This window comes from Halichoerus grypus, chromosome 7 (genome assembly GCF_964656455.1).
Source record: "Halichoerus grypus chromosome 7, mHalGry1.hap1.1, whole genome shotgun sequence".
NCBI lineage: Eukaryota > Metazoa > Chordata > Mammalia > Carnivora > Phocidae > Halichoerus > Halichoerus grypus.
In genome coordinates this window covers 61,588,953-61,597,919 of record NC_135718.1, presented here as the reverse complement: position 1 = coordinate 61,597,919, position 8,967 = coordinate 61,588,953, and the positions used below count along the sequence as shown (strand labels likewise).

At 43.9% G+C, this 8,967-nt stretch overlaps 1 long non-coding RNA gene across 1 annotated transcript; it reads right to left on the bottom strand.

The window, feature by feature from the left end:
- Positions 1–5,876: 5,876 nt before the first annotated feature.
- Positions 5,877–8,073, bottom strand: LOC118532088 (uncharacterized). Its single transcript, XR_004915557.2, has 2 exons — positions 7,747–8,073; positions 5,877–6,942 (listed from the first exon to the last, which is right to left on the bottom strand). It is a non-coding gene; the product is annotated as an uncharacterized LOC118532088 (long non-coding RNA).
- Positions 8,074–8,967: the final 894 nt, after the last annotated feature.

Sequence of the window (8,967 nt, the reverse complement as noted above, 5' to 3'; positions counted from 1 at the left end):
CTAGAGTTTCATAAGCCACTGGGTTCCTTAACCAAAGTTTCTTGGAATAATGCAGGGGTCCTTGGCTGCCAATGTCTGCTCTTGGAGCATGGAGGAAAGGTTCCCAAACTAAACCTGGGGAAGGAGGTTCAGGAAAGGCTTCCTGAAAGCCAAGAAAGGTTCAGGGTGACTAAAAATAGACATGTAGTAGAAGACACCGTAGGAGAAAAGTTCCTGGCAGAGGACTAGTCCTTGTGAAGGAGACAGTGTGTAGCTCATTTAGAGTCATTTTCTGTATGACTGGTCATTTCCATGTGACTGAGGCATGGGAGGTAGGCTTTACATGAAGGCTCTGGAGATTTGAGTGATATAGAAGATGCAAGACTAGTAGTCCTCTTCAACTGCATACAGAATGAGAGCAGGAAAGACTCAAACATGAATTCCAGATGTCTGCTCAGGGCAACCTGATGGCTAGAGCTGGCAGTGGAATTTACTAGACCAGGAGGAGGGGCCCACCCAAGAGCGAAGAGTAGAGCCGAGGAAGGAGATAAATTCAGTTGGGGATATGATGACATGAAGACTATCTGTCCTAGGGAACTCCATTGGGATGTATAGATCTAGAATGTAGAAGAGAGCTCTGAGCTGGTGGGTGAAACTTCAACATTTGCCCACTGGTGGTTGAAACCTCAGCAGTGGGTAAGCAGGGATGAACCCAAAGGGATCAGTGAGGGAAAGTTATTTACAAAAGCTTCTCAGGAGGAATTGTTAGGGAAATGGGAGGAGAACCAAGAGAGAAGGAAAGAAGGACAGAGTTTAAAGAAGGGAGCTTTCAGGCTTCGGAACCGAAAGTAATGTGGGCTTCTAAATATTTGGTTCTGTTCCTTTCTTTACACTGGCTGTTAGGAAGCTCAGAGATTTGTGAAGAACTGTACAGAATTTTAAATCATTAGGTTCATTAACTTTATCCTTAGTTTTATTTTACTTATCATTATTTCCCCCTCATCCTATTCTTTATTTTTTTAATTGCATTCCTTTGTATCACCTTCAATCCCGAGACAGAGGGAAAATGAGTAAACAAACACCTTGCATCTAAAACAAGAGTTCAAGTGGCAGGCACGTTGCAGCGCCTGTCTTATGCACAGCCTGCTCTCTCATTTACCTTACCTGCCTCAACCCTGTAGTATTTGAGTTCAAGACTCCTAGTCTAACCGATCCCTAAGACCCTTTTCTGCTCGAAACTGGATGGATCTATCTGTAGTCCTTCAGTGCTAAAATCCCATGAGTTGTGACCAAATACAATATCAAGTAATCAGAATCACAGTTGTTTCTACTAAATGCCACTGAACACATTGAAACGGTGCACATCTAGGATGTACACAGCACTCGAGGAGAGGTGGGCTGCCCTTCCAAAGCAAGATGACAGCATTTACTCCAGACCTTTGTTACTAATCACTATGAGGCCCGGAGCTAGTGCATGTGTTCAGTGGGATTTAAAACCAAATGACTGAGTGGTCCATCATTAGACCATCATGTTCAAGGCTAATTCCGTGAGCCTCTGCGTTAATGGGGTAATATTCTGTTTGGCCTTATTCTATTAATATTTATAGAGTACTCATTACCATAGCAACTAAGTGCTTTCCACAGAGAACTGATCAAATTATTAGGGGGCTTCTGATCTGCCTCTAAATAACCCTTTCCCTCCCCTACCTGGCAAAGCAGGATTGTGTCTGTGAGAGGTCCTGCATCTGCTTCATGCATTTGCTCCCAGGATCCTGGCACTATCCCATCTTTGTTCCCTGGAATGCTGCCACCTGCCATAGTGGGCTCATCCTTGGCAAAATGGTGGAGTAGAAGTTGTTGGTCCTCCGCCCTGATGTTGCCTTTCTGTGTCCCTTTTCCTCTGCAGGGAGGCAGCCCAGCTTACTGTTTCCAAGCCAGTCTTCGAAATCAAACTGCCTAGATTTGGATTCCTGCTCTTGGGTCTCCTTTAGCAAATTACTTAACTTCTCTGAGCCTCGATTTCCCCTTCCCTGAAATAGGGGTACTAAGAGTGCCTACTTCCAGGGCGCCTGGGTGGCTCAGTCCTTAAGTGTCTGCCTTCGACTCAGGTCATGATCCCAGGGTCCTGGGATCGAGCCCCGCATCGGGCTCTCTGCTCCACAGGAAGCCTGCTTCTCCCTCTCCCACTCCCCCTGCTTGTGTTCCCTCTCTCACCATGTCTCTCTCTGTCAAATAAATAAATAAAATCTTTAAAAAAAAAAAAAAAAAAGAGTGCCTACTTCCTAGGTTATTATGAGAATCCAGTGAGTTGATAACTATTAAGTGCACTGAAGAATTCCTGGCACATAGTAAATGCTGAGTAAATGTGAGCTGTTATGTCAGCATATCTTTTTCTCTCCCCGCCCCTCCAACCAGAACACTCATGCTGCCCTGATCTTCCTGGTTTTCAGAGAATGGACAAAACTTTTTCTCTAAGTTGAGATCCCTTCTAGATACCATGTGGAGGAGTGAGGCAGGAAGATGACTCCTGGCAGGCTGGCCCAGTTGGCCAGATCAAAAATGCCTAAACTTTTACCATTGGAAACTCATTTCTCTGGGCAAAGCAATTCCTTTACAAGTACATTCTCCTACCAGACTTAGCTTTCATGAAGGCAAGGAACGTGCCTCAATCATTTGTCACCACCCTCACCTCCCATTCGTACTAAGGAGTAAATGAATAACTTGTTTTCCCTCTCTAAGAATATGTGTCCATACAAAAGTGAAGAGTTATGGCAAGCCTATTATTTCAGGCTCTATGACAGGCAGAATGGCTAATAAAAAATGTTGGAGCCATGCTCCCTGCCTTCATGGAAGTCAAATCCAGTAATAGAAAATACTTGTAAAGGAAATGTTTTACCCAAAGCAGTGGGTTTCCAGGTAGAATTTTAAGCACTGATTCAGGAGGAATGTGGTGGGGTCTTTGTGAGTTCCTAAAGCACATGATGGAGATGACCACCAACTCTAGCAGAGGTAAGCCAGGCCCTGGGATGGAGTCAGGGGGCATTCCTCTCCTTGAAGAGTTTCTAGCCTGGCGTGGTGTGGCAGTGCTGATCCGTGCTACTGACTCATCTTTGCTCAATCACAAAGAGAATATCTCAGACCAAGTCGGAAGCGATCAACACCCAAATCTAAGAGTTAAGATTTCAGATAAGCACCCTTGAAACTTGGAAGAGGTCGTTTTAGGATAAATAAAGGGACACATTCCTTTACACTGTGGGTAGTAAATTCATTACCTCATCTGGGACTTGTTACTGCAAGATCCTATATAAACCAAAATTAAAATTAGGTTCAAGGAGGTTGAGATACACGTATGAATGAAGAGTTACAAACAGGCTCTTGAGATGAAGTTAAGGAGGTTTTCAATTCAGTAAGAATCTACCAAGGACCTATTGCTCTATACTGACCACTACTTTGGACACAATCCTAACTTTCTGAAGGTCCCATTCTCTGCCATCAAATGTTCTTTGGTGCCATTCCTAAAGCAGGGGGCTGCTTTGGAGACACTGGGGAATCTCCTATACCCTAACATTCTTTATTAGCACCATTTGCTTATAGATGCCCTTTCTCCCTCAGCCAGGCATTGGACAACCACTCACTGAAGGGCAATGGCTCTGTTCCAGGAGAATTCGAGAGCCTAACTTGAGCACTAGGAACAAGAAGGGGAAGCCACATCTGCTCAAACGTTTCAACAGTGTATCTGTCCACAGTGGAAATACTCAGGCTAATTAAATTCCAAAGGCTATTTTTACTTTGTTGAATTCAGCAGCTTAGGACCCATGGGTAGGAGGGCTTTAGTTACAAGTAGCATAGGTTGTGTCCTGAGAGGAGAGAGAAGAGAGGCTCATGAGGCCCTGTTGTCCTTAGTGTTCTTTTGCCTCAATTCACTGGTAAATGACCCGAATACCACTGGGTGAGAGCACAATCACTGTAGGTCAGTGATTCTCAAACCTTAGCATCCATCAGAATCACCTGGAGGGCTTGTTAAACTGGATTGCTGAGTCCCGACTCCCAGAGTTTCTGCCTCAGTAGGTGTGTGGTAGGGTCCAGGAATTTGCCTCTTTTTTTTTCTTTTTTTCCTTTCATTTTCTTTTTCTTTTTTTTTTATTTTCTTTTTCTTTTTTCTTCTATTCTTTTCTTTTTTATTTATTTATTTTTTTTAGAAATTTGCCTTTCTAACAAATTTCCAAGTAATGCTAACTCTCCTGGCCCAGGGACCACAACTTGGGAGCCACTGCTGTAGGTCATGATGTCCATTCAAAAGCAATCTCCACCTGGAAGAGATTACACTCCAGCTGTGATCAGCCTCTTACACTTGAAGGTAGAAAAAGGCTCCAAGAGCAGGCTTAGATTTGGGGGTGGCAGGCAGACAGCTGGAAGGTCGGGAGGGGACACTGAGGCTTGTGTTCTGCACTTTGCTGATTCTGCCCAGGAGAGGACTTTGGGCTGCTCCCTACATCCATCTCTGGCCCTCACACATCCATGTGGATCCCTTACTCTTGGGCCATCTTCTGCAAGAGCCCTTCCTCCACCACAGGACTCCCAGCCACCTCCCAGGCTGGAAGCTCAGCTGTCACTCTTGCCCATCTCCCTGTCAGGCAACAGCTGCTCCCAGTCCCCAGGGAACTGGCCTGTTAAAAGAGTAACTGGTGAATTGCAAATCGCCCCAGGACTGGTCCAAGCTCCCTGCCCAAGAGGCAGCTGTCCTGGGGGAGGGACCCCTTCCCCACTTCTCACGCACGCGCCAGCCATGCCCACCAGCAGCGTGCTTCAAGTGACCAGGGCTTCCTCCACCCACACAGCCAGCCTTCAGGGATCGCTCCTGGGCTCCAAATACCATGCTCAGGCTCAGACCAAAGAGAGCAAAGATCCAAGGAAAAACCTGAATCACCAGCAAAGAAGAGGGAGCCTGGGGAGGAGGAGATAATTTGCTAGTCAAAGTAAATACCAGACACGAATATTTGGTTCTGAAATCTTGACATGTTTAGTCTCTTTCATCCACACATGTCAGTTGAGAGAAACTCCACATTAGGAGCAGATGAAAATAATGAATAAATCCACAGAGCAGTATCCGGGAATCTCTGAATTTGCCCATGGGAATAAGACTGAAATAAGTAAATCTCTCTAAGTCCACTCATCCTTCTTCTCACATTCATGAGAAGTGAAAAAAAGTTCATGCACACTCATACTCTTTCTCACTGTCCACAGAAGGTCCTACTTTCCTCATTCTGGAAACCCTGCCTACTCACTTAGAAATCACATGTGTAAGAATTGGTGGAGAGACTGGTCGGGCTGGAAGTGGGCTGAACTGCATTCCCTTGCTCCTCCTCACCCTCCCTGTTCTCCTACTTCCCTTCACCACCCAGAGACGCTCTAACTTCCTGCCCTGGCCGCACCTTGCCACCACAAACCAGGCACCCCCACTCTGACAGAGCCTGAGCCTCTTTGGAAAGCCTTCCAGCGTGCATCCTTCTAAATGCTTTTTATTTTTTTAATGGAAGTAGTAGTCATCATTAAACCATAAAACTGAAACCTTCATCTTCGGAAATTCTATTCCTAAATAAATAATATAAAATAGCCGTACTGCACCAAGTTAAATACCAACATTATCCATCTTTGTGGCTGCAAAGGTAAAAATATTAAATACATTACTTCAGTGAGAAATGATTGCTGGTAAGCCACCAGATATCTCATCTCCCTTGGAGTTATTTTTAGGCACTTAAGTTGATAAACGTGCACCTTGATGCCCTAAGGTTAAAAAAAAAAAATCAGAATAAGAGTATAAGAGAGTTGTGATCCTAAATGTGATTTAACTGAAAACGGTGTCTCTTATAGAACACTTTTAAAAAGATGTATTCTAATGTCTGTACAATTAAAGTTTATTTCCCAGGTTTATAAAATTCCAATGCATTTCCGCAAAAGAAAAAAAAAGGCACCTTCTTCCCCTCCTCATGACAAAGCCCCAGCAGCAAGTCATTATCACTTTTGACTAATCAGAGAGAAACCACCTGCAGGAATACTCCCCTTTCTGTTAGCTCCCAGCAGAACCTTCCAAATGATGATTAATCACTGAATAAACGGTGGAATTGACAACAGCATAATGACAAAAAGAGAGCAGAGAAGGGGCTCCAGCAGTGGGTGCATGTGGTCCAGCCCAGTGGGTGGAAGGCCGAAGAAGATGGATGACCCCGTAAGCGCTTGACACTTGAGTATCTTGTCTTTTACTTGGGGGGGGGCGGGTACTGCTGCCAAATTCAACAAATAAGACAGCATGCATCCAGGGGACATGCTTCCTATTGCTGTCAGAAGCAAGGAGAAACATCTTAAAAATTAAACTAATGAGCTGAAATTGACATCCTAAGCTCACACAATAACAGAAATAAGAGATACAACAAATGACAGCCCAATCCATTATTGCGGAAGGCATTCGGAAGGTTTTACTGATTACAGCCTCAGATTACCCTACCCGTGTCCCTACTAATTTGAAAAATGATGAATCACTAAGTTCAGACAGGGCTCAGAGAGTAAATTATACTACAGCAGTGATATCAAAAGCTCATATTTTCTACACTAAGGAATAAAACATGTTATGCCTAATAACAAACAGAAATGAGGCCTATTACCCACTCTCAGTTGACCAAGTCATTAGCAGTAAGAATGTTTCTCTAATTTTTCAATATTTCTTTTCGGGATATATACTCCCTGCCCCAAGGAATCCTGCTAGCCGAAGTTTATTAACATGAAGAAAAGATTTGTGGTAAATGAGATATTGGTTTGCAACTGGCTTAATGTTTCTCGGGTACCCTCAAGTTCCAGGCCTTTCACGTTCAAATGAAAAAGGCAGTAAGTGGTCAGACCCATCATTTCCCAGACAACATCAATCCCGTGGTCTTCCTCATGATCCTCTTCACCTTTACCACTTCTTTTCTGTAAAACAGAACTTCAAATTCACCAAAAAGTTTCATGCATAGGCCCCAACTTACACAGGTGTGCCCACTCCAGTGCCCCTTCTATCCAGGGGATTCTGATACTCGCAATTCTGCCTTGTCTCATGGACACCAACCATATTAATTCATATCAACAGAAAGTATTTCACAGCATAACTATGACATCATGTCTCAAGATTTCCCTGTTTTGCTAGGTACATTTTTCCTGCATTATGTCTTGTTCCCCACCATGCCTAGAACAATGTTTTGCACATTGTATGTCCTCAGCAAATAAGTGACTTTCTTGTCTGGTTCCTTTTTCTAGACTCAACCAACAGGAGGTCCTATATGTGAGACCTTTGAAATCCTTCCCAAGGGGATTTCTTAGGCATGCGTAAGTCACATTAAGACCTGAGTGAAACAATCACCTTGAAACTGTAGAAGAATCTAAGAATGAGTGACTATAGATGGACCTTGAAATAGTCAGGGAACAATCTCATTTCTCTCTACTTGTGGTATGGCTGCACTGGGGACTGATTTTTCCCACCAAAATCCAATCTCTGCCATCCTCCAATAGCTAGAGAGTTTAAAACCCAGATTCAGAACTTAGCTTCAGATTCAAACTCTATGGTCTGGTTTCCAGCCCCCATCCAAGCTGGCCTGCACTGCCTGCTTAGCCAGCCTCCCGCACCACCCCGACCTCCCTCAACTCCACCCTCCTCCCTTCCCGCCCCCCCCCCCCCCGCTGCTCCCGCCACACACACACACACACATGCACACACACACACACACGCACACCACTCACCATGTTTACCTCGGCCTTTGTCTGCCTCTACAACAGGCCCGTTCTCCCCCTCCACTCCTATTCGGATGTTCTCATCCTTGTTGCACTCCACCGCCCTTCTCTGGAGCTCTTCTGAAATCTTACAGTCTTGCATCAGATGTTTGGGAGGCTGCACCAGCCAAGGCCAGGGTGACAGAGCAGGGACTTTGGGGTCATCAGGCCATTCCAAGTTATCCATTCACTCACTGTGTGACCTTGGGCAAGTTGCTTACACTTTGCAAGACTGTTCCTTCATCTGTGAAATGGGGGTAAAGAGATGTACCCAGAGCATTGTTGGAAAAAAAAAAAAAAAAAGATGAAACAATGCGTGAGAAACGGCTGGCCCAGATACTGCAAAGATTGTGTCATTCATTTCCAAATCCTTGGGCCTGGCACATACTAGTAAATGTTTACTCAATATTCATTGAAAAGGGAGCAGACACAAAGAGGAGTAAAATACATACATGCATGAGTCAAAGTCTTTAACTCAGTAAAATATAACAGCTTTGGTTCTCTTTATCTTTTGTATTATCTTTTCTTCCATTTTTTTAAAAAATCCCCTATTTTCCATGTCTACCAAATATCATACATCATTCATTAATGAGCAGCAGAAACCAGATGTTTAAACTCTGATCCTAGTGTGGATTTCCAAATCCTCTTGGCTCCTCCTTCCGCGCCCTCCCACAGCTCCAGAGGGGAACTGAGGGAAACTTTGGGCCTGTATCTGACAAGTGGAAATTGGAGAAGCATAAGGCTCCCCCTGCTGAGCTCCTCCCTGCTGGGGAGATGGGAGGTTTAAAGTCAACAGAGGACACAGAGGTCCCCCTGAAGGCAACTAAAGGCAATAGGGACTTAAGGTCAAATAAGAACTAATTTATTGGGGGAAAACACCATAGAAATTACTAAGTCATTAGATAATCAATACTTATGTAGAGGACAACTCAAATGCATATGAAATGCAAGAAAATAAGAGAATAACACAGGATAGCTTTAATTTGATGGATGAGTGGGATTCTCAATTTCTTTGTTTTGTGTGTGTATGCATGGTTTTATTGGGGTTTTTTTGTCTGTTTTTGCTAACAACCATACTTTTTACTCACGACAATCTTCGTTACATTTATTTAGTAACTGTAAAAAAGAACATATATTTATAATTTAAGTTCTTAGAGTAAAAGAGCAAAAAAAGAAAAAAAATCCAAAAGA